Source organism: Muscardinus avellanarius (assembly GCF_963383645.1).
Source record: "Muscardinus avellanarius genome assembly, chromosome: 18".
Taxonomy (NCBI): domain Eukaryota; kingdom Metazoa; phylum Chordata; class Mammalia; order Rodentia; family Gliridae; genus Muscardinus; species Muscardinus avellanarius.
The window spans coordinates 51,614,740-51,627,384 of record NC_137804.1 but is presented as its reverse complement, the minus strand read 5'-3'; the positions used below and the strand labels follow the sequence as shown (position 1 = coordinate 51,627,384).

The window sequence follows — 12,645 nt, the reverse complement described above, 5'->3', positions numbered from 1 at the left end:
GGAGGATCGGGTTTGGAGTCGTGGACAGCGGGGTCCCCACCCGGGAGGATCGGGTTTGGAGTCTTGGGACAGAGGAGTCCCCACCCGATAGGGCAGGTTTGGGGTCGTGGGACGATGGGGTCCCCAGTGCAGGTTCAGATTTGGAGTCGTGGACAGCGGGGTCTCCACTCGGGAGAGTCAAGGTTTGGGGTCGTGGGACGGCAGGGCCCCCTCCCAGGAGGATCGGGTTTGGAGTCGTGGACAGCGGGGTCTTCACCCGGGAGGGTCTGACTTTGGAGCCGTGGGACAGCGGAGCCCCCACCCGGGAGGGTTGGGTTTGGGGTCGTGGGATGGCGCCCCCCCCCCCCCCAGGGTCCGGTTTGGTGTAGAAGGACCAAGGGCCCCGGGATGGCGCAGACCGGCCGTGCGTGGGGCTCGGGGACCCTTGCTGTGTGCGGATCCGGAGGGAGAGGGCGCCCCGGGGCTGCAGGTGCGCCAGCTGGGCCGCCCGCAGGTGTGCCCTGGGGGTGCGGGGTGAGCGGTGGGCCGCGGGTCCGCAGGTGGGCCGCAGTGGGTGGGCCGAGGACCGTGCCCCTTGGGGGTGTGGAGCGAGCGCTCTCCGGTGCTGGCAGGTGGCCGTGCTGTAGCGTGCAGCTGCACAGAGCAGGAAGGCTGCGCAGGGGTGGGGGCCCTGGGCGTGTGCTTCGTTCTTTGGGGGTCCGACGCCCCCGCTTTCCAGTGGGTAATGAATGAAGGCGACTGTTGGCTCCAGCGTCAGCATGTGTACTATTTACGAGTGAGTGTGTGGACGGAGGGACCGAGGGCGCCCTACCTAGCCCTGCTGGGGACACGGCCTCTGAGAGTCTTGGAGATCTGTGAGCCCCCAGAGTTTGTCCTTTCCCGCCTGGCTGACATTTTAGGGAACCGTGTTCTAGGCCCTTCCTGCCCGCTTCCCAGGGTCTGTGGTGCCTGATGACCCAGTGGGGTGGGCCCCAGGAGTTTCTCCTCCATAAATGGTGCCGATTAGTTTTGGAGGAGTGTTGCTTCAGGAGAGAGTGCCAGGGGCTGGCAGATCGTAGCCGTGTTTCACCCCCAAAGAGGAGCTATTTCTGTCAGTATTTTAGCTTATCAGGAGTGGATGGGACACTTTTTACTGAAGATTTGGCAGGGGGAAAAAAAACACATTAATTTTTTTTTTTTTTTTTTTTTTGCGGGTCTGGGGATGGAACCCAGGGGCGTTCAACCTCTGAGCTACACCCCCTGCCCTATTTTTTATTCTTTATTTTAAAACAGGCTCTCGCTAAGTTGCGGAGGGCCTAAGTAGCCGAGGCTGTCGGGGAACTGTGATCCTCTGGTCTCAGCCTCCCAGATGCTGGGACGACAAGCGTGCACCACCAAGCCCGGCTGACGTTAAATTTTTATAAACGTGGTGAACTAGAATAGCCTTCTTTACCTTCTGAAAAATCTGGTCCATGAGTCCACTCCTGTCTAGTTATCAGGAATTAGCGTAGAATTCTTAGTACCTCCCAGAAAAGGCCTCGCTCAGCTAGTTCCTTTCTCAGTGGAATAATTGGACATTTCCCTTAGAACATAGAAGAGGCGCCGCAGTATCCTCAGGCGTGACATTCGCTGTTTAAAAAGGAGAAACAATGGTCGTGGTGGCGCACGCTTGGGATCCCAGCATTGGGAGGCCGAGACAGGAGGATCGCGGTTCACTGACAGCCTCAGCTACTACTTAGGCCCTTTGTTACTCAGTGAGACCATGTTTCAAAATAAAGAATAAAAAACGGGGCTGGGGGCGTAGGTCGGGGGTAGAATGCCCCTGGGTTCCAGCCCCAGTACCGCAAAATAAAAATAAAAATAATAAAGTCTAGGAGGGGACTGGGGTCTCCAAGTCCCCGTCAAGGCCACGCCCACTGTGAGTGACGTCACAGGACACCATCCCCAGTACCGCAAAAAAAAAAAAAAAAAAGAAAAGAAAAGAAAAAAAAAGAGAAAAACTGGCGACACCAGTTTTAAGCAGCACCTGTGCCTTGCTCACGGAAAACGTGCTCTGAGGCTCCAGCTGCCCCAAGGAGAAAAAATTTTTTCCCTAAGGTGATGAGCCGGTGCTTCTTAAAATAGGGGCGCAGATCTTGAACCTGGCTCATTGGCCTTGAGCAAGTGCCTTGGGTCTGGAGCTGGCAGGGCCCTTTCCTGCAGCTGGGTGTCCTGCCTGCTTCCTCTGGGGGTTCCCAGACCGCGTGAAAGTCTGTGTGTGTGTGTGTGTGTGTGTGTGTGTGTGTGTGTGTGTGTGTGTCTGTGCAGGGGTGGGGGGGCACGTAGCAGTGGCCCCATCAGGTGATGGGGTGCAGAACCCGGGACTGCCGGTCACTGGTATTTTATTTAGTTGAGGCCGTCCAGAGAATTGTGGCTTTCCTTTTCTATACTTGAGGCCATATTTTTAATTTAATTAACTAATTAATTTATTTAATTATTTATTGTGTGGTACTGGTAATGGAGCCCAGGGGCATTGTACCCCCGAGCTACACGTACCCCCAGCTCTAGTTTTTATTCTTTTTTTTTTTTTTGCGGGTCTGAGGATGAAACCCAGGGGCGTTCAACCTCCGAGCTACACCCCCTGCCCTATTTTTTATTCTTTAATATGAAACAGGGTCTCACTAAGTTACGGAGGGCCTCACTAAGTAGCTGAGGCAGTCCCCGAACCGCGATCCTCCAGTCTCAGCCTCCTGAATGCCGGGTTTATTCTTTCTTTTGAAACAGCATTTCACTGAGTCGTAAAGGGCCTCACTAAGTAGTAGCTGAGGCTGGCCGCGAGCCGCGATCCTCCAGTCTCAGCCTCCCAAATGCTGGGATAACAAGCGTGCGCCACCACGCCCGGCTTTAATTTTTATTTTTAATGGGAACACGTAGGTAGAGTCGGCATAACTTCTCAAGCGTTCGCCTGTTGGAAGAGGCACTTAATGTTCAGGCAGTGGCTGCTCCGAGAAGACAGAATATCGTCTTATTTCTACTTCTCTTGTGGTCACAAGACCCACTTTGCCTTGCTCTGTTTTGGAACAGAACACACTAGTAGTTTTGGGTTTTTTTTTGGAGGGGGTCTTTCTGTTGCCTAGAAATGACCTTTCCCACAGCACATATGCCTTTACAATTGCAGTCCCGTCTTTTATTCACACATTTGACGATCCGATAAGTAAATACCCCGGCTGTGTGTGTTCTGACCTGCAGGAGACTTGATGAGTTCACACTCATTGTGGTGTTAGCTGATTAGATTTTAAGATTGAAGCCCGGGGATTTCTGGTGAGTGTGTGGCGACGCGGTGTGCAGTTACCAAATGGGTATCCTTAGGAAAATATTGGGGAGGTTATTTTATTTGCAACGAAAGAGAAATTATGCAAATGTTTTCCTCTAATCTTTAGATCTCTCCGTGCAAAGCATTAGTCTTACGCTGAACTTTCTGTAAGGATATTTATATTGCTAATATTGCTTATATTCCTGGCTATGGTTTGGCAGGACATAAATGGAGAAAGTTTCTGTGTCTAATATAATAAAATATCTTGTATTTTCATGGAGTTTACACCCTCTGAGTCCATTGTGTCTAGAAAATGCTTTGAGCTAGTTTATAAGCCCATGAACTAGATTTACTGCCAGTTCAAACAGTTTCAGGCTTTGGGTCTGAGATAGCAGGGCCTGTGGCTTTATGGGACCTTTTTTTTTTTTTTCTTTCTTTCTTTCGTAAACACCACGTCTAATTTTGGAGTCGCTCCTGGGCCTAGCATAAGGAAAGTAAAACTTTTTACTAGTGAATGTAAACGTAGTGTGAAGAGAGAGAGAGAGAGAGAGAGAGAGAGAGAGAGAGAGAGAGAGAGAGAGAGAGAGGAGAAGAGAAAGAGAAAAAGAGAGAGAAATAGAGAGAGAAATATATATAGAGAGAAATAGAGGGAGAGAGAGGGAGAGAGAAAGAGAGAGAGAAGAGAGGAGAGAGGAGAGAGAGAGGAGAGAGAGGAAGAGAGAGAAAGAGAGAGAAATATATATAGAGAGAGAGAAATAGAAGGAGAGAGAGGGAGAGAGAGAAATAGAGGGAGAGAGAGAAATAGAGAAAGACAGAGACAGAGACAGAGAGACAGAGACAGAGAGAGAGAGAGGGGGGGGAGAGAGGAGAGAGGAGAGGAGGAAGGGAAACTAAGTTCCTTCTAGGGCCTGAGGATAGCTAATACAGTGATGTTTAGTAGTGGAGCCGTAGCTGCGCCCCCAGCCCATTACGTAGGTGAGACTGGCAGGGACCAACCGGCACGTTCATAAATAGCACCCAGAACTGCCAAGCCGTATCCCAGTTTCCCAGAACCAGAGAAGCTGAACTTCTTAGAATTCAGGTGTTTGCTTTTTTTGAAATTATTTTAGAGCCTATGGCTTCAGAGGCCGTTTAAGAAGTCAAGCACTGGATACAGTTCACCTCGGACTCTTCCCCGTGGCACAGATTTGGGCTGGCTTACCCACCGAGAGCTGGGGTCGGGCATACCGGGATCGTGTCGTCCGTGTGTGTGGGAGGGAGAAGGCAGCCGGCAAGCCTTAGATTTCTGTTCTGTGCGGAGAGAAGATAACAGAATCGAAAAGCGAGGGCATTTGCAAAAGGGTACCGAATGTGGTCATTCCGAGCCACCGTAAAATGCGTTTATTGGTGTGGGTCTACTCTGTATTATGAGTTTGCGATACCAAATTGGGTGGCTTACATCTAATCTTGCCAAACGGTTTTGGCACCCAAGTGGTGGTTATGATTACATTAGAAAAATACACAAACCTGGGGCTGTGAAGCAAAGGGGCCTTTGTCTTCCTATTATACAGCTGTGCTTCAAAGCCCAGGTGTGGAGGGGTCGTAAATTAAGGATCAGGAAAATGATTCCTGTACCTTTCATGCAAATGAGATGACCAAATCCTTCCAGAACCTAAAATGAGATTAAAAAAAAAAAAGTACAAAGCTTGTCTGTTTGGTCCCTAGTTACTTTCTGCCCATTTTTCTCACCAAAGAAAGTTCCTCGGACCTGGAACATCTTCTGAGTGTGGGCTTTTTGGAATAGGGTATTTTATTTATTCATTTATTTGGTAGTACTAGGGATGGAACCCAGGGGCATTCTACCTCCGAGCTACACCTTCAGTCCTCTTTTTTTTTGTTCTTTATTTGTTTTGAAGCAGGGCCTCACTGAGTTGCAAAGGGCCTCACTAAGTAGCTGAGGCTGTCCGCGAACTGCGATCTTCCTGTCTCGGCCTCCCAAATGTTGGGATGACAAGCACGCGCCACCACGCCGGCCTTTATTTTGAAGCAGGGTCTCACTGAGTTGCAAAAGACCTCACTAAATAGCTGAGGCTGATCTCGAACCGTGATCCTCCCGTCTCAGCCTCCCAAATGCTGGGACGACAAGCGTGCGCTACCACGCCTTGGACTTTTAAGTGCATTAATTGGCAGAAATTCTTGGGACCTTCTTTATTGAAATTTTTTTTCCCCTCCAGTACTGGGGATTGAACCTCTTGGGACCACCATCCTGAAAAAGACGAGGATAATGCGGTGTAGTGTGAGCGGGCCTCCTTGCGGGTGTCCCCTCATCCCGGGGCTAGTGACTTCGCTGGGGCAGCTTCCCTGACCAGTTGGGAAGGCCTCTGCTGACCTTTCTCACCCTCAGACACCGTGCTCACAATAGAAGGCCTCCATTGTGCCCTGTGTAGCGTCCCCTGTGTCCTCTCTTTGTGGGTGCCCAGGAATGGGGGGAGGCTCTAGGAATCTGTATGACTTTATGTATCTGCACCTGCTGGCGGCTGATGTGTGAGACCGGGAGGCGGGGTGGAGACCCTTTAAAATAGCCTTTGGTCATTTAAAAAGTGACGGCCCGGAAAGGGAAATCTAGAAGAGGCCGTGCATTGAATCGAAAGTTGCTATAAGCAGTAAAGGATGTTGGCTGTACCAATCTCCCCCCTCCTCTTTCCCTCATTTGTTTGAAACATAAAAGGGATGCCTCTGCCTTACCCCATAGGTTGAAGGATTTTAAATTTCTCGAGCAGGACCAACTTTCAACTCCTTTTGAATAAGCTTGGTGACATTTATTCGCCGGGGACCTCCCCCCTCCTCGGTCGGGCGACTGCAATTTGAAACCCTGGGGGTCTTTTAAAAGCGCACAGGACTCTGGGCTGGGTTAATATTCACAGCTGTTTACAATGGATGCAGTTTCAAAGACAGGAGGGTGCAGGGGTGGAGGGAGAAATTCCCAGGCAGAGGAGGAGAAATAGCAAAAAACCTCAGATGCTTCCGGCCAGTGGGAATTGAGGGACCAAGTCATGCTGGTTTTATAACGTAAGCTGGTGGGGCCCAGGCACCCCGCCTCCAGTGGAAGCGCGGTTACCTTCTGGAGGAATTTCTTATCTCCTCTGCAGAGAAGTAGGACTCGAGGGACCAGATGCTAAACTTTTCACAACGCCGCGTCCCCTGGAACCCGCATTTACTTTTTTGCCCCAAGGATTTCATAGCAGCAGAGAGCTGAGGGTCCTCATGCAGACTGACCGATTAATTGGCCAATTTGTGATGGGGGTTGAGACACTTTTGACTGAAGAATTGGCTATGTGGTCCTTGTTATGAAGCAAAAACAAACAGATCAACGGAGATGGCAGAAAAAAATTGAAAAGGGCAGTTTTTCACCGATAGATTTGTATGTTGCCTACAAATTTGTGTCTTTTTTAAAATTTTTTCTTGCAGTGCTGGGGATGGAACCCAGGGCACTCTGCCTCTGAGCTACACCCCCAGCCTTCTTTTTGATTATTTATTTATTTATTTATTTATTTATTTGCGGGTCGGGGAATGGAACCCAGGGGCATTCTACCTCCGAGCTATACCCCCTGCCCTATTTTTTATTCTTTATTTTGAAACTGGGTCTCACTGAGTTCTGGAGGGCCTCACTAAGTAGCTGAGGCTGTCCTTGAACCGTTATCCTCAGGTTTCAGCCTCCGGAATGCTGGGATTACAAGCTGCACCACCACCCCAGGCTTGATTCTTTATTTTGAAACAGAGTCTCACTGAGTTGCAAAGGGCCTCACTAAATACTGAAGCTGTCCTTCAACCATGATCCTACCATCTCAGCCTCCTAAATGCTGGGATTACAAGTGTGTGCCACCATGCCCCTACCTCTAAACGATACCCCCAAGCCTTATTTTTTAATTTTTATTTTGAAACCATCACTAGGTTGACCGAGAGTCTCAATACTTGCTGAGGCCGTCCTCTAACCTGTGATCCTCCTATCTCAGCCTCCCAAGTACTGGGATTATAAGCATGTACCACCACTCCCAGCTTACAACTTATTTATTTAATTGTATTATTTCTTTTGTGGCACTGGGGATGGAATCCAGAGGCATTCTACCTCCGAGCTCCAGCCCCAGCCCTATGTTTTATTCTTTATTTTGAAACAGGGTCTCACTGAGTTGCAAAGGGCCTCACTAAGTAGCTGAGGCTCCCCGTGAACCAACCGTGATCCTCCGGTCTCAGCCTCCCAAATGCTGGGATTACAAGCGTGTGCTGCCACGCCTGGCTCCAGTTTACAATTTAATTCTTAACTCTTGTTAGACACTCAATCTGTTTAGAAAATTCATTCAGTTTTTTAAAAAATGGTGCCTTGCCAGGCATGGTAGCAGCCTCAGCTACTTAGGCCCTCAGCAACTTAGTGATACCCTGTTTCAAAATAAAGAATAAAAAATAGGGCAGAGTGTGTAGCTCAGAGGTAGAATGTCCAGGGGTTCCATCCCCAGGCCCGCCAGAAAAAAAAAAAAAAAAAAAAAGTGATGCCTCTCCCTCCCTTCTCCCACCCCGGCTCTGCGGATGGAGGCCAGGGAGCTCTACCACTGACCACCGAGTTACATCCCCAGCCTTTTTTTTAAATTATTTTAATTTTTTTATTACAAGTATGCCCCAGCAAAACAGCTTCCCAATGTGTTACTCTGTGTTTCCTGCCTTGAATTCTTTGCATCCTCTAAGTGGTGTTTGCTAGCCCCGCCCCCTGCTCTCTGATTGGATGATTAATTGAGGGAGGGAAGGATGAGGAGGAAACTTGGTTCATTTCCACTCTGACTGCCGGTGCCTCATCTGGGGGTCACGCCCAGCCACGCCCCTCATCCAGAATCAGGGCTAATGGGGTGAGGTGTGCACGTATGCCTCTACCGTCTTGTACTGCGTTAAGATGTGCGACTAAAATGCACCAATAAAAAATAAATAAAAAAAAAACACAAAAGTCACTTTTACACTGAGTCTTAGCCAAGCTTCCCAGAAGTGTGATCAGTTACTTTTAGGGTCCCTTCCTGGCACCTCTACTTGTGAGCAAACCCTTCCCGTTGTTCCCAAAGAGGGGCCCATACTGTTCTGTCTCAGCACTGCCAAGAAAACAAGTTAGAGGATGTCCATGTGTAGCCCCGCTTCCTCGCTGCGGGCTGGTCCTGCTGCCCATGATCCTGGAGCGGGATTGGAAGGTGAAGGCAGCGGGCGCTCCAAGTTTGCACCCTGACTCTCTGCCGGTCTCCCAAGTGGGTTTTCCTGGAGTTTACCTTTCTGATAGGAAGTCTTTGGGGTCGGGAGGAGAGTAGAGCTCACCACCCAAGCAGCCTTCTCCCCTGGGGGTTTGGGGAGACATAGCAAGTGGCTGGGCATGGTGGTGCATGCCGGTAATCCCAGTATTTGGGAGGCTGAGACGGGAGGATCGTAGGTTCAAGACCAGCCTCTGCAACTTAGGGAGGCTCTCAGCAACTTAGTGAGACCCTGTTTCCAAATAAAAAATAAAACAGGACTGGGACGTCGGGCGTGGTGGCGCACGCTCGTAATCCCCGCACTTGGGAGGCAGAGACAGGAGGATCGCGCAGGTTCGGAGCCAGCTGCACTAGCATAGGAGACCCTGTTACCAAATAAAAAAAGTATAAAATAGGTCTGGGAGTGTAGCCAGGAGGTAGAAGGGCTTCCAGTAACCCCAGTAGCACCAACAAAACAAAACAAAACACAACAACAACAACAACAGAAACAGGACTGGGGATATAGCTTAGAGAAACAGTGAATGCCCCTGGATTCCACTCCCAGTACAATAAATAAATAAATAAATAAATAGCACAGCAAGTGAAATTTCATGTGTCCTAACGGGCAGGAAGCTATAAAACAGTTGCAGCAAATTATATAATTAGCAAAAATTATTGAGGTAGTTTTAAATGTATTCCAATTGTACAAATATGCTTGCCCCTTCAGCTTTGGGAGGCGGGGGGCGGCAGTGCTGGTGGGGGGGGAGGCTGGGAAGTGAAGTTCTTAAACTAATCGTTTTAGCCTCTTATTTCCCAGGGTTTCATTGAAACTGAGATGTGAGTAGCACCTCTCAGTCAATAGCGCGAAAAAACGCAGGTGTGCTTTTCCAAATGGGGTTGGGTTTCAGGACTTTAGGGCCTGCGGAATCCTCGCTGCACCCCCTTCTCTTCAGAAAGGAGGAGGGGGGACAACTGTCGGGTTGTCTGCGGAGAGCGCGTGGCGTGTGCGCCGGTGTGTTCGCAGCTGAACGGTGACTTTGGTGAGGACGCACGGGGTGAACCCGGGGTCACCCGAGGAATCTGGCCGGGATGCCACTTGAAAGACCGTTCCCTGTTCGCCCCGGCTCCTCCTGCACCTGTACCCGCGTCCTCTCTCCAGTGAATAGCCCCGATTCACAGCCGGCCCTGTGAACGGCAGCGATTGTGTGCGCCTTTATTACTATTTAATTTAGCATAACCAGCGAGGCCCACGGTGGGAACAACCGGTCCGTTCATCTCTGCAAGGCCTTAAGCATCTTGGTTTCCTTCTGAACCAGGATGCGGGGTCCAGTCGCCGCCCGTTCGGTTTGTTTTGGCAAAAGACCTTGTGGAGAGGGTTTCCAGAAAGTGCGGCCTGGTTCTAAGTGCTTTGCGTCGATTCGTCTTTAAATCTTGGGTGGTGCACGAGCCTGTTATCTTTTATGATCCGTGGATCTGGAAAAGGAATGAAATGGGCGAGGGTCCCTCCCCCAGGCCGAACTGGAGGTGGACAGATGCACGGAGCACCTCTTTCTTGCAACAAGGGCGGAGGGTGGGGATCACGGAGGGTTTTTGCTTCCTTGGTTTTTAGCCAGTTTATGAACCAAAGCAAAATAACAGGGCCCCGCATGAGCCTATCTTCGGAGACTCCTTTCTGCAATATTTGGCAACTGTCTCCCCTCCCTGTCCTCTTCTCAGTCCACTAGTTTATAATTTGTCGTTCGAGGTAATGTACTGCTTTATCTTGCCAGAGCACGCACCGCACCAATGAATTTTTCTTCCTGGATTACCCATTTGAAGGTGGCCCGTTAGAGACGCTGCCGAGGCTTGAGCACTTCTGAACTGTTTAGTTCCACGTCTTTTCGTTTCGGGGCTCATTGTTCAAAGCGTTTGTATCTCAGGCATTAGCACTTGGGCTGGAAAACCAGAAACTGACATGCAGGGCTCTCCTGAGTGAAAATTGCTAAATGACCGAGGAGAAGCCTGTTGCAGATACAGCTGCTTTTTCTTGTGAGAGGATCTGAAAAAATAAGATTAAAAAAAAATAAAACTGAATTAGGGGAACCATGTGATATGCCGCCAGTGCTTTATTAATTATTTATTTTGATTTTTAATTTTTTTTTGTGTGTTCAATCTAGGGATTGAATCTAGGGACACTGTACTTCTGAGCTGTCTCTTTATCCCTGTTTTAATTTTCATTTATTTATTTATTTATTTGCGGTACTGGGGATAGAACTCAGGGGCATCCTACCTCCAAGCTCCACCCCAGCCCTATTTTTTTTTATTCTTTATTTTGAAACAGGGTCTCGGTGAGTTGCAAAGGGCCTCACTAAGTAGCTGAGGCTGTCTGTGATCCTCTTGTCTCAGCCTCCCAAATGCTGGGGTTACAAGCATGTACCACCATGCCCGGCTTATTTATTTATTTATTGAAACAGGGTCTTGGTAAGTTGCTGAGGCTGGTTGAGAACCTGTGATCCTCCTATCTCAGCCTCCCAGGTACTGGGATTATGAGCATGCACTGCCATGCCTGTCCAGCTGAGTGCTTTCAGTAAACCAACTCACTGTGTTGCTATGGTATGGTTTTTCTCACCTTTTTGTTATGGAGGCAAACACCTAAATTAATAGAATAATGCAGTGAAGCCTTACATTGTCACCAGTCACCCATTTCAGCAGTCATCAAGTCAGGGCCTGTCTTGCTGGATCCATTTCTCAGAACCTCCTTCCCTTTTTCTTTTTCTTTTTTCTTTTTTTCTTTTATTTTGGTGGTATTAGGAATCAAACCCAGGATCTTTCTGTCTCTGAGCTACATCGCCAGCCCTATTTTTATTTTTTATTTTGAAACAGGGCCTCATTAAGTTGCAGGGGGGCCTTGCTAAGTTGCCGAGGCTGGCCTCAAACCTGTGATCCTCCTGTCTCAGCCTCCCAAGTCCTGGGATTACAGGCGTGCACCGCCGTACCTGGTTCCACTCCGTGTTTTTAAAGAAGTAAGTCCAAACCATAAAATTTTATCTGTAAATTTATAGGGCAAAAACAAACCAAAATTGACCTGGGTGTCGTGGTGCGCACCTGTAATCCCAGAACTAGCGAGGCTGAGACAGGAGGATCCCAGGTTTAAAGCCAATCTCAGCCACCGAGCCCTGTTTCAAAAGAAAAAAAATAACAAGGGCTAAGGGTGTAGCTCGGAGGTAGAATTTCAGGCGTGTTTTTCCCCACGGGAATTTTGGCAAAGTGACATATTTACAGGATCGTTTCAGGATATTTACTGAGCACATGTCGTGTGTGCTCCAGTTCAGATGTTCTCGGAATACTGGGCGTCTCTTCTTTCTCCGAGGTCCCTCGCTCTTTGGGGCCTTGGTCCTCTGCCAGCACGTGCAATTCTGATTAGCTTTCCTCTCTCTCCACGTCGTCCTTAATTGGGAGATTTCTACCCAGTTATTAATTGTTGGTTAGAATCCATTAGGGAACAAACATAATTACAACGGGCCATTTAAAAACGAGATTCCCGATATTATTGTTTAATACAGGGATAATTAGCCACTGGTCGTAGTGAAGACACGAGTCTGAATTAACTGTGGTTTACTTTTGCAAGGCCTGACCCTCCAGCTGTGGCTAGAGTCTGCTTTAAATAGAGTCAGAGGGGCCCCACAAGAGGAACCTCAAAAAACGAAGCAACAGGTTTCTGGAAGCTTGTGTGTGTGTGTGTGTGTGTGTGTGTGTGTGTGTGTGTGTGTGTGTGTGTTGCTGGGGATTGAACCCTAGGCCTTCTCCCTCTGAGCTACACCCTAACCCTATTCTATTTTGAAATAGTCTTGCTGAATTGCTGAGGTTGGTCTCGAACCTGTGATCCTCTCGTCTCAGTCTCCCAAGTATGGGGGTTACAGGCGTGTGCCACTGGTCTTTGAACGTGGGATCAGGGCTCCTTTAGAATACATTTCATGCTGATGGCAGCTTAGGTAGGAATCCGAGTATGGAGTTAAAAGTCCACTCGCTTTGACATAGTTTGTGGAATGAACTCCATAATCTGCCCATGAAAATCTTACCCAAGAAGATTCTGTTTTGTGGCCTTAAGACCTGTCCACCGTGGTCAGCTTAAACTCACGGATATTAAGTGTAATCAAA

The 12,645-nt window shown here is 48.8% G+C and overlaps 1 protein-coding gene across 1 annotated transcript in view; it reads left to right on the top strand.

Annotated features, from left to right (window-relative positions):
- LRIG1 (leucine rich repeats and immunoglobulin like domains 1) overlaps positions 1 to 12,645 on the top strand; it is a gene marked incomplete at both ends in the record, with an annotated part of 107,186 nt that overhangs the window by 730 nt on the left and 93,811 nt on the right. The gene's annotated exons all lie outside the window — the stretch shown is intronic.